General features: G+C 55.9%; 1 long non-coding RNA gene across 3 annotated transcripts in view; it reads right to left on the bottom strand.

The window, feature by feature from the left end:
• Positions 1–1,551: 1,551 nt before the first annotated feature.
• Positions 1,552–13,565, bottom strand: part of LOC114102298 (uncharacterized) — a 39,803-nt gene continuing 27,789 nt past the window's right edge. For 2 of the 3 annotated variants that reach the window (XR_003584483.2, XR_003584482.3), the window contains 2 exons: positions 5,265–5,928; positions 1,552–1,950 (listed from right to left, as the gene is read on the bottom strand). This is a non-coding gene — a long non-coding RNA (uncharacterized lncRNA). Of the gene's footprint in view, positions 1,951–4,448; positions 4,684–5,264; positions 5,929–13,565 lie in introns of all 3 variants that reach the window. The other variant, XR_011708739.1, reaches the window with a different exon arrangement.

Below are 13,565 nucleotides of genomic sequence, written 5' to 3' on the forward strand. Positions count from 1 at the left end.
CAGGCCGATGGCAGCCTGTGTCCTAGGCCTGGCTCCTGCCCCTCCTGCTCCGGTGTCTGACCCCAGTCCTCCTGCTCACACTCATCTCCTCCGGCTCTGCCCCCAGGAACTGGGAACAGCTGACTCGCGCTCTGCCCAGGCTCTTCCGGTGGTATCTGAAAGCCAGCGAAGTAACTGCCGTCAGCCTCACGCCCTTGGGTGACCTCCAGGGCCATCCTGCGGGCAGCGAGTCCCAGTGTGTGGGCTCTTCCCTGGGGCTGGCAGCTCAGCTCAGAGGGCACCGTTGAACCGTTCAGGCGTGATTGTGGAGTGTCCAGGAAGATCCCTGCTGTGACCCCCCATTTATATGTTGGGGTCCCAACCCCCAGGACCTCAGAATGCGACTGTGTTTAGAGGCAGGGTCTTCCAAGAGGTGATTAGGTTAAAATTGGTCATTCGGATGACCCTTGTCCAATATGGCCCTAGTCCAAGTGTCCTTACAACAAGAGGCCACTTGGGTAGGGACACATGGAGAGGAGTGTAGGAGGACAGAGGGAGAAGTCACCTGTAAGCCAAGCAGAGACACCTTGGAAGGAGCCCACCAGACACAACTCGTCTCAGATTTCCAGCCTCCAGAACCGTAGAGAATGGATTTCTGTAGTTTAAACTGCCCAGTCTGTGGGGCTCTGTTATGGCAGCCCCCAGAAAATCGTCCACTTCCCAGATGGCTACGACTCCCGGAACCAAGAAAATCCTTTCCAAATTCCGATGAACCATCCGTGCAGTTCCGACTGGTGCCAGAGGCAGCCCCGTGCCTAGAAGAGGGGTACTCTAGTTCCTGTCTGCTGGCAGCCCTGGCCTTGGTGGGACGGAGACTTCCCACCCCACGCAGCCCCACTGGCTGTGACCCCATTGGGAAGTGGGCACCAAGTCCTGCTCCCGCCCGGGGTGCGAGTTCTGGTGTGGGCAGCAGAGTTCTTGTGGCCTGGCGCCCTAGGGAAGCCTGTGGCCCAGCACCGTCACCCAGCCACGGGGCCCGGGGAGGCGGTACAGGCCACGCACCAAAAGCCAGCTCTGCTGTTAGCAGATAGCAAAGAGGAACAGGACACAGTGATGCCACCAGGAGCCACCGCGTCACCACGTGCCCTCTTGGTCCCCTTTGTGCCCCTCTGACAAGACACCACACACTGGCTAGTTTATAAAGACAAATTTATTTCTTACAGTTCTAGAAGTTGAGAAGGCGAGATCAAGAGGCCAGGGTGTCTGGCGAGGGGCCTCCTGCTGTGTCACCCCACAGCAGAAGGCCAGGTGGCAGGAGTTGGGGGGAAGATCCGGTGAGGAAGGAGAGACGGACACAGCTCAGCTCCCGGCTTCCATGGTGACCACGTCCCTGTGTTCACCCCCCTTCACGGCCGAATCCTCAGGCCCCAGCTCCCCACACTGTTGCCTTGGGGATTAAGTTTCCCACCCAGGCTTTGTGGGGGACACTTGGAACCCCAGCAGTTTCTAACAACCAGCCGGCCCCGCTGATCTGAGCCGAGCCGAAGCTTCCCGGCCACGGGGGGGGGGGGGGAGGCTGTGTGGGGCTCCTACGCTACCATCTCCTTATCTCTGCTCTTCTCACTGGATCCCAGGTGCAGGGGTTAAGTGGTTTCAGACAGGCAAGGCGTGGCTGAGGAGGCCCCCTGCAAGGGCCCAGCAGGAGGGAGGCCCGGGGTTCAATCCCCCCACCCCACAGCCTAAAGTTACTTACTGAGAGGCAGACGGGATCACCTGAGACTTCTACTTTGGTATGGAAATGCCTCATGGCAGGATGCTTGTGTGGCTGTGAGAGCATCAGGAACCGGGAGAGTCCCCCCTGCAGCGTGAAGAGCCGCTATGGGAAAGCTTGGGGTGCACAAAAAGCCTCTTGGCTGAAGGCTACCAGGATCCTCGTATTCACCAATTTATTTTGAGCTTTCTGGTTCTGGCCTAGGAGGAGGAAGGGGCTTGTCTAAAGTGACTCTAGGTGACCTGGCCTTGGGGGACGATGGACACAGCAAGGTCTCCGGGGATGAAGGATGAGAGTCCATTTCTCCCCCTCCTCTTTCCATAGCAGGTGGGTCAGGGGACTCTGGGGAACCCAAGCAAAAAGGTTGGGTTCCAACTGGAAAGAAAAGGCAGCTTGAGAACAGAGGGAGACCAAGGCCAGTCCAGGGGCCGGGGCTGGAGGACCAGGGGGCGGGGCTGGAGGACCAGGGGCATCTTAGTGGGAGCCCTGGGCCTGCATCTGCTTCCCCACAAACACCAGGCAGTGCTGCGTGGAGAGGAGCAGACACTGGGCAGCAAGCCACCAGGTGCTCTGGGGCCCCTGGACATGCCTGGCCAAGCACCAGGGAGGAGAGGTGCAAAATCAGTACTTCCATTTTGACAGAATCCCCCACCCCACACACCAGTTTTGGCCCCTGATCCTGAAGACAGCCCAGAAAACGGTGGCAAAGTTCATTTCTTTTTATGTTGCAACAGCCACGGTTTCTAGATTACTCTGCAAATTTGCAAACATATGCTTGGAAAACAAAAGATGATCTGGTTTTAAATATTCTGGAAAATCACAATCTGCTTACTTCAGGGTCGTCTGTGCCTCGGTTTCTGCTCTGGGAAACGGGACTGTATTTTGACACTGCATTATTATGACCTGGATGGGGGAGAGCTCAATGCTCCCACTGGGTTTTAAGAACACTGCGGGGTTCCCTCTGACCATCCGCCAGATCAGGGGGCAACAGCACCCTGCAGCTCACTTGTCAAGGGCCCCATCCAGAGCACTGTGGGTGCTCACCTAGAGGAAGTGTGTCTTCAAAGCTCCCGTGCCTGGCTGTGTTCCAGTGTAAATGTGCATGTGCACACATGGATACACTCTGTTTTTAATTAGCATTTATTCTGGAATAATTCTAGATTTACAGAAAACCCGCAAAGGATAGCAGAGTTTCCTCGTACCCTTTACCCTGTTCCCTCTGATGCTGGCGTCTTACATCACCACTGCACCTTTGTCAAAACTCTGAAATGGACAGTGAGGGGCTGGGCGTGTAGCTCAGTGGTGGGGTGAGCACTGGGAGCAAGCCAGGCCCTGGGCTCCTGCCCCAGCACCACAAGGAAGAGAAGGAAACCGACGTCAGTGCCGCACTTTCAACTGAAGACTTTTCTGGATTTCACTAGTTTTTCTACTCATCTCTCTCTCTCTTTTTTTTTTTTTTTTGCTCCAGAATCTGATCCAGGATAACAGCACATTTAGTCAAAAGTCAATATGTTTTGTTTCTTGTTTTTGAGACAGGATCTCACTAAGTTTCCCAGGCTGGCCTTGAACTTGCAATCCCCCTGCCTCAGCCTCCAGAGTAGCTGGTATTACAGGCATGTACCATCGAGCCCACCTCTTAAATATGTATGTTTTAACTTAATTTTTTTGGAGGGGGGCAGTTTGGGGATTGAACTCAGGACTTTGTGCGTGAAGCATACACTCTACCACTGAGCTATATCCCCATCTTTAACACGTTATTTCAAAAAGACTCATAGATTGATAAGCAATTGCAAATTAAAAATGTAGAGATCCTGTGTACCCTTCACCCAGTTTCCTCCAACGGTAACATCCTGTGCATAAGATAATAAAACTGTGAAGTTGATATTGGTATAAACCACAGAGTACATTAAGTACATATGCATATAAATACTTAAATATATATGTGTGCATGTATATTTCTTTGTTTTGTTTTGTTGTGGTATTGCAGATTGAACTTGGCAGGGTGTGGGACACTCTACCATTGAGCTACATTCCCAGCACTTTTAATTTTTTAAAATTTTGAGACCCAGAGTGTTGCTAAGTTACCCAGGCTGGCCTCAAACTTGTGATCCTCCAATCTCAGCCTCCTGAGTAGCTTGGGTTACAGGCGCATATTACTGCACCCAGAGAGTTTAAACCAAATATTCTTTTAAACCTCACTCTGCCTTGAAGCCAAGATCAAACCCCCACCCCCACCCCAAACCTAAGATTTGCATCTGAACTCTACAGCCTCCATCCTTAAGTTCAACCATGAAATTCTTTTTTTGGTGGTGGTGGGGGATCAAACCTAAGGCTTAGTGTAGGCTAAACTCCCCTTTACCCACCCAACCCACAACCATAAAATTCTTGATCCCTTTCCAACTTTCCAATGACCGACTTTCAAGAATCTCCTCATACATTCCCCAAAGGAAGAGTGTGTGTGTGTGTGTGTGTGTGTGTGTGTGTGTGTGAGAGAGAGGGGGGGGGGGGAGAAACAGCCCTCTGTCCCAATCCATTCGCCTTCTATCTTCTAGAATCTTTTAGAAAGATAAAGAGCTAAATCTATACCCAAGTACATCTCTTCTGCAGCTGTCAGTACAAACCTCTCCTGACTGCTCTGAATCACCCTACAGACAAGTTCTGTTTGAAGCAGAGACTGTCTTCCCGATTCCTTACTTACTCTCAGGCACTGCTAAGCTGAATTCTCCGAGGACAGTTTTTCTTGGTTTTATACTGGCAAAAGTGAAAGCCCAGCTACATAGGAAAGAGGTCTCCTGCAAATGAGTTCACTCGAACTCAAATTAATCGGCTAGTGAGGTCACGCATCAAGAGTGTGGTCCCTTCAATTTAAAGATGCAGGGCCCTGCGTCAGCCTCGGGTCGGGGAAGGCCCACATTCTTCACTTCTGCCGAAAACTGGGAAAAATGTAAAGACTTTGGCTTGAAGCAGTTCTCTGTGCTGCCTCGGTCAAAACTCCCGGGAGGAATCTGAGTGTGGTCTGTCCCAGTGGCCAGCATTCCAGGACTTCATCAGCCCCACTGCAGCCCACGCCCGCCCCCCCCCCCCCAGGGCTGGGGCCCAAGGGAGTTTGTGGCCGAGTGGGCACAGGGCAATCTGATGTGCTATTACAAAGGGACCCTCTGTGCTCCAGTCTATTTAAGGAAAAAGAGAGCGGATGCCTCAGGGGCTGGGTTGCTGAGGAGTGGGGCCAGAAACTTCCCCTCCAGCACCGAGAGAAAGGGAGGAGGTGTGACCCTGGAACCTCCCTGACTGGCCTCTGAGTCTCGCCCAGTGGTCAGGATGGAAACAGGCTCCTCTCCTGGCCAGCACGAGGAAGCAGGGTTACAGGAAGAGAGCAGAGATGGGGTCCCACAGGTGCCCCCGACGGAGGAGCCCCGGGCAGAGATTGGAAGGGGACCAGGGCAGGGACATACTGAGGCTGGGGTCACACAGGTGCTGTCCCTGGCCTGCATCAGTGGTCTGGGAGGCTGCTCACCTTTGGTGCCACATGGACCTTGGAGGATTGTCTTGATCACTGGGGTCCAAGGAGTAAGCTGCTGACTTTGGCTTCACCTCTTGGGCTTGGGTGAATTTCTTTTTTTCTGGTATGGGGGATTGAACCCCGAGCGCATAACCACTGAGCCATATCCCAGGCTTTTTTGTATTTTATTTAGAGATGGGGGTCTCACTGAGTTACTTAGGGCCTCACTAAATTGCTGAGGCTGCCTTTGAACTCGTGATCCTCCTGCCTCAGCCTCCGGAGCCGCTGGATTACAGGCGTGTGCCACCGAGCCCGGCTCACTCAGATGGGTTTCTGTAAGCACAGACTTGAGAACGATGGGACAGAGAAGCGGAGCACTCTGGGTTCAGTGTCAGAGCCAAGAGACAAAGGCACGGGACCCACTCGGGGGTCATCACAACTTCGGGAGGCCACGACCTTGCCATGTCTGAGACCTGAGAAGCCACCCGGTGTCTTCCCTCTGGGTCCTCTGCAGGCTGGGTCCGGCTCCTGATGCCATGGCAAACAGGTGGCCACAGTACAGTGGCCCCAAGTCGGCGTCTGTGGGAGGAGCCAGTGGGTTGTCAGCTGGGGTTCCTTGGGGAGCCTTTATCATTAGCCACCAGTGTCACTGCTGCCAACAGCCTCGGCCTGGAATTAGCTGAAAAGGAAAATTCTCCGAGCAGTCACATCTCCCAAAGCCCCAAGCGGTGCGCCCTGGGGTTGCCAAGGGAGCCCAATCCTGGGGGAGTGTGTGTCCACTCTCAGCAGAGCAGCCTGCGGGCGGGCCATCCCTGAGGACGCTGGCCAGAGGTCAGGAAGGAATTCCCCAGCCGGAGGTCTGGGGGCTAAGCCCCGCGCCCCTCCCGTCACCGGCACCCTCAGCCACCCCTCCTCCTGGGGCTTCCGCTTCCTCCTCTGAAGGTGGATAACACCTCTCCTGCTCACGACCTAACTCGACGCAGAGGAGTGCGGCGTCCCTGGGTGCAGACTCCTCCCAGCCAGCAGTGGCCCACGCCCCAGCCCCCTCCTGCTGCCCTCAACAGCCCTAACCAGGCCTCTCCAGGGGCCCTAGGGCCCCCTGTCCCCAGCAGCCCTCCCCCCGCGGCGTGACCGAGCAGAGCTCAGGGTCCTGGCGACCCGTGTCCAGGCGTCTCCGGCTTTTCTTCCCTCTGGCCCAACAACGTGCAGCACTTCTAGGGCAGTATACTTGCTGATTGCTTCCTTCACTATTACTCACAACAACCAGCTAAGACACTGCCAAAGAAACACTCACAGCTGGCCTGTCCGGGCGTCCCGCGTGGCTGGGGGCAGGCCTGGGCTGCCCCCCAGGACCTGTGGAGAGGAAGGAAAGCGGGGGAGCAGAGGGAGGCTGCAGGAGAAAGCTGAGGGCCACAGACCCCAAGGGCTGGCCCACCACAAGCTGACCAGGAGGGGAAAAGACAGAATGTCCCTGGAAGAGAAAAAGTCGGGAGGAAAAACTCATTTTACAGTTCGTATGGCTGGGGGTGGTGACGCAGCACGCCTGTAATCCAGCAACTCAGGAGGCGGAGGCAGGAGGATCACAAGTTCAAGGCCAGCCTCAGCAACTTAGTAAGACCCTGTCTCATAAAGTAAAAAGGGCTGGGGATGGTGCTCAGTGGTTAAACACCCCTGGGTTCAATCCCCAGTGCCAAAAAATAAAAATAGAAATAGAAAAGTTAGCACTGTGAAGGGAGAGCCCTGGAGTTCTGCTACAGAGCCTGACGCAGAAGTGGCAGATGAAGAGATACATTGCAAGGAACTGGCCCAGATGACTGGGGGAAGTCAGGCAAGTCTGAAGTGCACAGGGCAGGCTGGGGCTAGAGACTGGCCATCGCTGCCACAGTTCACAGGTGGCATTTTTTTTCTTCCTTGGGAAATATTAGTGGTGCTCGAAACGCCTTTCAACTGATTGGAGGAGGCCCACCAACATGGTAGAGGACAACCCTCCTTTGCTCCTAGACAGTGATTGTAGAAGTCACTGCATCCTCAAAATACCTCTGCAGCTGCAGCTCGGTTGGAGTTTGGCTGAATCACAAGGTATTACAGCCTGGCCAAGTTGGCACAGAAAATGGACCATTACACATGGACTGTTTTAAGAACCGTGGCTGAGCTGAGTGTAGCTCAGTGGTTGAACACTTGCCTGGCATATAAGGCCCTGGGTTCCATAGCCAGTGCTGCAAGAAAAAAGTCATCTGACTAATTGCCTTGGCTGCAGACCACTGATGGGATGGTTGCTCTCTGCGTGACGTGGGCGTGGTGGGGTGTTCTTAGCAAGTCCAAGGTGACCCCTGTCAGCGTGGGACATCGCACCCTGAATTTCCACCCGGTGGTGCAGCTAAAAGCAGGCTCAAGAAAGCCCCTTGGAGACTCCTGCACGCGTTCAGAAGGACCCAGGACATAAGGGTCGTGTGGGAGTTGGCTCTTCCTTTCATCTTCCTCCCCAAACGGGTGAAGCCAGAAGATTCGGGTTGAAAAGCCGGCCAGGCTGGACCTAATCATGACCTCAGCATGGGTGGAAACGCCCCAGTAGGTCAAATTCTATCCCAGAGGCAAATTCCCACAGAGCGTGTTTCTCGCTTGGAGCGGAGCTGTCAGCGTCACTGCCCAGAAAGAAGCCTCGGAAACGCAGCCCTAGCCCCACACCCAGAGGGTCTGATTCGGCCCATTCCCCAGTCACTTGCCCCCAGTAAACATGGACAAGCGGGAACCCAGTCAAAGTTCTCCCTCTCTGGACTCCCAGGTGCAGGACCCTGAATGCTGAAGACAGAGGCCACATGGAAGCCGTGGACTGGTGACCAGGGGGACCTGTGGACGCAGGACGCTGGCCCACCCAGAGCTGGAGGTGGAGAGGTGGCAGTGTGGGCTCCGGCCTGTCACCACACCAGGCCCAGCCCTGCAGGGGGAGCCGGGGCGGTGGGGATGGTGGCAGGGTCCATGTGTCTCAGGGATAGGTGCCTCCTAACCCCCAGCAAGGTCTCAAGCAGACACCAAGACCAAGGGCAAGGCCAAGTCCTCCACCCACCCTCAGCTCAGAATCAGTCCCAAGGGAAAGCCTGGTCCAGAAAGGCCAAAGGCACCTCTGGGAAGCCCCAGATCCCAGGCTCAGCAGGGCCCCCACCCGGTTCCCAAACAGAACCCGCTTCTGCCTCAAGGCGCTGACCCGGGAAGGTGTCTGACCACCGTGTCTGCTGCCCCAGGCACCAGGGCGTCAGGAGGGCGCTCCTTCCTCCTGCCCCTGAGTCCAGGACCCTGCGATGCAGAGGACCGTTCCGAGTCAGAGAGAGGAGGCCAGGAATCAAGGCAAAGGTGGGTCTTGGTCAGGACGTCAGTCCGAGTGTGTCCCCTCAAGTCTGAAAGGCCACGTCAGCCAACGTCTTTGACCCAGTGGAACTTTCTGGAATCCACAGCCAGGGTCCGAGTGAACGCACTCAGATGAAATCACAGGCTTCTTCCCCCGGAGCGCTCCGGCCTGGCCACCAGGCGGCTTCCGCGCCTCGACATGGACACTGGAAAGGCCTGGAGCTCAGCCGGGAGCCCCGGGTTGTCTTCTCCTCCTCCTCCTCCTCCTAACAGGGCCGCCACCGTCACCAGGGCAGTGTCCTCTCCTGCACGTTACAGAAAAGTTGACTGCGGTCGCGGTGCTCTTGGACGCTGGGGTTCCCGAGAACAAAGGAGTCCCTGCTCTGCCCCCGGCTCTCGGACACTCAGGTTCAACGGGAAGACAGCCGACGGCCTGGGCCTCGGGGAGCCAGCTGTCCACAGGCAGGGGACGAGAAAGCGGCCGTGAGAAGGCCTGCAGCGGGGAGGGGTCCCCAGGGTGATGGCAGGTCACACGCCTCGGGGGAAAGTGGGGCTGGCAGAGGGACTGGGGCTGACAGCGTGAGGGGCTCAACCTGCTGACACCGTGGTGGCAAAGCGACCAAGGAGGAGGGGACAGAGTGAGGCTGGAGGGAGGGCCTGTGGCCCCAGGAGGAACTGCTCTATTTCGGGAGCGAGGGAGCCCTGGGGGGTGGACGGATCTGCCAGAGCTGTCCTCTGAGTCCCACCAGCTGTCGCACGGGGCACTGAGACACCTGGGAGCTGCACCCTGCTCACGCACTCCTTGAGCTGTCCCCAACTGTCCCCCGTGCCGCAACCCTCGCTTCTGCTCAAACCGTGGGCATCAGATTGGGAGCACGTGGGGTCACCTCCTCACCCTCTACTCGCATGTCTTCCAGCAGCACCTAATGCAACAAGGACGCAGAACAGATGGCGAACACGCGATTATGTCCCCAGAAGCTCCTGTGTTGAGTGGCCTCCCATGGAGGTCACCCAGGCCCAAAGGCACAGCCCAGTGGCACAATCTGCATGAGAAAACCAAACTCAGGTGTCCCTCTGATCCCAGCACAGGGGCCCATGTGAGCACAGAGATGGCTGCAGTGCCCGCTAAGGAGAGGTTCAAGGGCAGCACGGCACAGCCAAAGGCCACAGCAGGTGGCTCTGGAGGAAAGGCCACATTGTGGAAGACACCTGGCAAGGCACGGCTGGGACCTCTCCTTAAAAGCACCTCCAATAGCAAAGCCCTCCCACACTCTGCGGGGCAGGTCACCCTGGGAACCAGCTGGTCAAGCCAAGTCAGGTCTGGAGAAAGGACGTGCTGAGGATGGCCCTGGCTTTGACCCCAAGCTCCCAGCAGGCTCTGAGAGGGGCCTGGGAGGCTCAGCTCGGCTGAGATCTTCTTGTGCTTCACAGGGACATTCGAAGGAATTCTGTGGCCCCTTCATAGAGCTCATCTGGAAAACCTGTCCCCGGGCAGGAAGGTGACTGCGGCTACAGGGAGCCTCTGAGACACTGTCACAGCCTCGCTGACTTCTGTCCAGGTCAGGAAGCCTGCCTCCTTGAGTGTGGCACCTCCTTGGGTTTTGGGGGTTTTTTTTGTGCTGGGGTTTGAACCCAGAGCCTTGTGCATGCAAGGCAAGCACTCCACCAACTGAGCTATGTCCCCAGCCTGTGGGGGTCGTTTTTTATTTTTATTTTACGGTACTAGGGATTGAACCCAGGGGTATTCTCCCAGGGAACTACATCCCAAGCTCTTTCGATTTTTTATTTTGAGAAACTGACCTATTAAGTTGCCCACGCTGGCCTTGAACTTGCGGTCCTCTTGCCCCAGCCTCCTGAGCTGCTGGGATTACAGTCACTGGCCACTGTGCCCAGCCTTGACTTGAAAGTTCTGAGCCTCTGAAGTGCCCACTGGGCCTGGGTCTCCTAGCACCGGCTTTCCCAGTGGGGGCCGCCACCCGTATTACCCCTCACCCCTGAGTTTCAGGAGCCAGCTGGGCTGCCCAGGAGAAGAGCGCGCTGCAGGGGGCAGGTGACGTGGGCCATGACCGATCCCCACAGCATCCTTGGGTGAGCGGCCGACAGGCTTGCTGGTGCTTTGGGGCTGCTGGCCAGAAGCCCGTGGCTTCTGCTTCTGCAGAGCTAGGAGACTCACTCTAACACCTCTTAAGTATTTAGGACTCTATTGAGGTTCAGGAAAAAAAAAAGAAAGAAAGAAAGAAAAAGAAATAAAAGAGAAAAGACCCCCCAAAAAAGAAAGCTCAACTACTTGAAAATCAGCAGCCCAGATGCCTCCTGGGAAGAAGGATCTTCCTGGGAAGCAAAAGTCTAAAACTTTGCATTAATATTTCATAAAAAGGAGGGTGGTGTGTGTGTGTGTGTGTGTGTGTGTGTTTCTGGGGAGGGAGAGTTACCATATTGCCCACAGTTAGAACTTTAAATAAATCTAATTTTCCCAAGTAGAGATGCTCTGGGTGCTGGCCCCTGACCCACGCCCTGTCTTCTCCCTGCTCATAGATGGATTTGCTCCAGGATCTCGTCTTTCTCCCCTGTGCCTCCAGAGGCCGTCGCTAACCCATCGCTAACCCATTCCCCTGCCACTCGTTGGTCTGGAGCTGGGCAGGAGACCTGATGCTGGCCAATGAGGTATGCGGGAAAGCCTTTGGCCTGTGGGGAAAGTTGTTCCCCCACTCCTAACAAGAGACCCCAGGAGGAGCCCGAGGGGAGGGAGCTGGCAGGAGGTGAAGCCAGCAGGCTGAGCCTGGCAGAACAGAAGCAGAGAGCCCCAATCCTGATGTTCCTGGGCCTCGGGATGTAACCCATTATGAAGCTACCCACTTCCGGACTTCTTGTTTTATAAAATTAATGTTCAGGGGCTGGGGACGTCGCTCGGTGGTGAAATGCATGCCTACATTTGCAAGGACCAGAGTTCCATCCCCAGCACTGAAAAAAGAACGTTCTGATGAATTCAGTCATTTTGAGTGAGATTTTCTTTTACTTGTGCCTGAAGGAAACTTTATTGGTCTATCCCATAATCTAAGCCGTTTGAGCCTCATAAATTGCCTTGGAATTAAAAAATACAAAGGCAAATCTCTTAACCAATAGCGTCTCGTCACAGAGGGTTCACTTAGCAGCCAACGCAGCTTCCCTGTCCTCTCCCTGCAGCGTACACCACGCCAGGGGCGTTTCAGGAAAGCCTCTGAGCACTGTGGGTCTTGGGGGCCTGAGCCTCTGGGCTCAACAAGATTGGGTGATGTTCCATGACAGTGGCAGAAAGGAGAGGGCACAGCCGGTTCAGTGCAAGATGGTGAACACGCTTCCAATGACACCATGTAGGAAAAGAGTCCTCATCTTGGGTGGGACACCCCGAGCTTATGCTCCACTGGAACAGACCAGAAAACCCCCGAAGACTGTCTAGGGGAACAGACATGGTGGGGCGAGAATGCCGGACCCTGGGCTCTCAGTCCAGCCTCCACGGGAGAGATGGCAAAACTTTAAAGTGGAGAGCAGACCCAGCGAGTCTCAGAGGAAGCCCAGCACTCCCGTGTTTCCCTGAGTAGAAACTGAGAGAAGCACCCCAGGAAAGCCACTTGGGGAGGCTGAGCCGAGGCTCGCTCACCCCAATCCCTCTCTGGAAGGAGAAGCCCACATCACAGCAATGAAGTCCTCCCGGGCTCTCAGCCGCACTCACAAAACCCCTCCTGGTTTCTGGACCTCAATGTGCCCTTAAGCATAAGAAATCTGCCTTTCAGAACCAAGGACCTGAAAATCAGAAATGCTCCCGGGACACCAAGGAACACCAAGGCCACATTTCTATACACGAACACGACACATTCCTCTCCAAGCAAATTCGTGAACGCCCCGTTCCAAAGGCGTTTTTCTCACGCTGGGAGTGTCCCCCAAAGGTGCCAGTGAACGAAAGCAGCAGAAAAAAGAAAAGGGCAGGTCACTTGCTTTGTGGGTGAAGGAGGGCCCACGGAGGCTGGGGACAGGGGCTGGGGACGGGCAGCCGGGCAGGCTGGCTCCACCTGTCTGACCTGCTCGGTTGGCTGCCTCCTCACAGCCTGGCACAGCTGCAGGGGGCTGGGCTGGCTGCCAGCACCTGTCCCCTCCTCCTGCTCCCACCCTGTGACCTGCCCCTCAGCGAAGCAGGCTCTGGAACATCTCTCTTCTGAGTCATCTGGGTTTAAACCCAAAGCTCACAGAGAGAAAGAACAAAGGTAGAGGGAGAGGGGAGGGGAGAGAGGAAAACTCCAGCCCCATGCCTGAGGGCAGTGCCTTGGGGCTGCCGGTGGAGGTGAGCCCCGGTGGGGCCAGGAGCCACTGAGCTAGCTGGGCAGTGACTGTCAGGGCCAGGGCTGCTCTTTCCCTCCGGGTGACTATTTTGGGAAAGCATCTTCACTCTGGCAGGCAACAGACTGGCTACCCGACAGAGGAATCTGGCAGACTCTGAGCTCTCCAAGGCCATGGGCAGGTAAAGGCAGGAAGAGCAGCCCTGGAGAGCAAAGACCAAGTTCCAGCTGAGCCTGGCACCCCCCAAGCTCTGGCTTGTAAAAGGAGGACCCGGCCTGGCGCATTAACCAGGGGCCAGGGGCACAGGGCCAAGCAACGCCACCAGTACCGTCCTGCCATCCCTGATGGGCAGATTTTACTTCTCTTCCCCTTCACCCTCTGGCCCAAGTTGATGGGAGCATCTGAACACACAGCCCTGACTGGGAGGAAGGTCACAGACACCGTGCCTGAGGTGGGGCCAGCCTGGCATCTGACTTCCAGGCCCAATGGCTGCTCAAGTCCAATCGCGTGCTTCCGAGCCAAGAAGCCACTCCTCTGGGTGCCACAGCAGAATAGAGACAGTGAGGGCCCATGAAGAGAACTGTGGGCACCCTGACGTCTCTCAATAATTAGGATTTTCCAGTGCAGGGTGGGAGCTCAGCTCAAAGCCCAACGAGGAAACCT

The sequence above is a fragment of the Marmota flaviventris genome, chromosome 10, assembly GCF_047511675.1.
Source record: "Marmota flaviventris isolate mMarFla1 chromosome 10, mMarFla1.hap1, whole genome shotgun sequence".
Classification (NCBI taxonomy): Eukaryota; Metazoa; Chordata; class Mammalia; order Rodentia; family Sciuridae; genus Marmota; species Marmota flaviventris.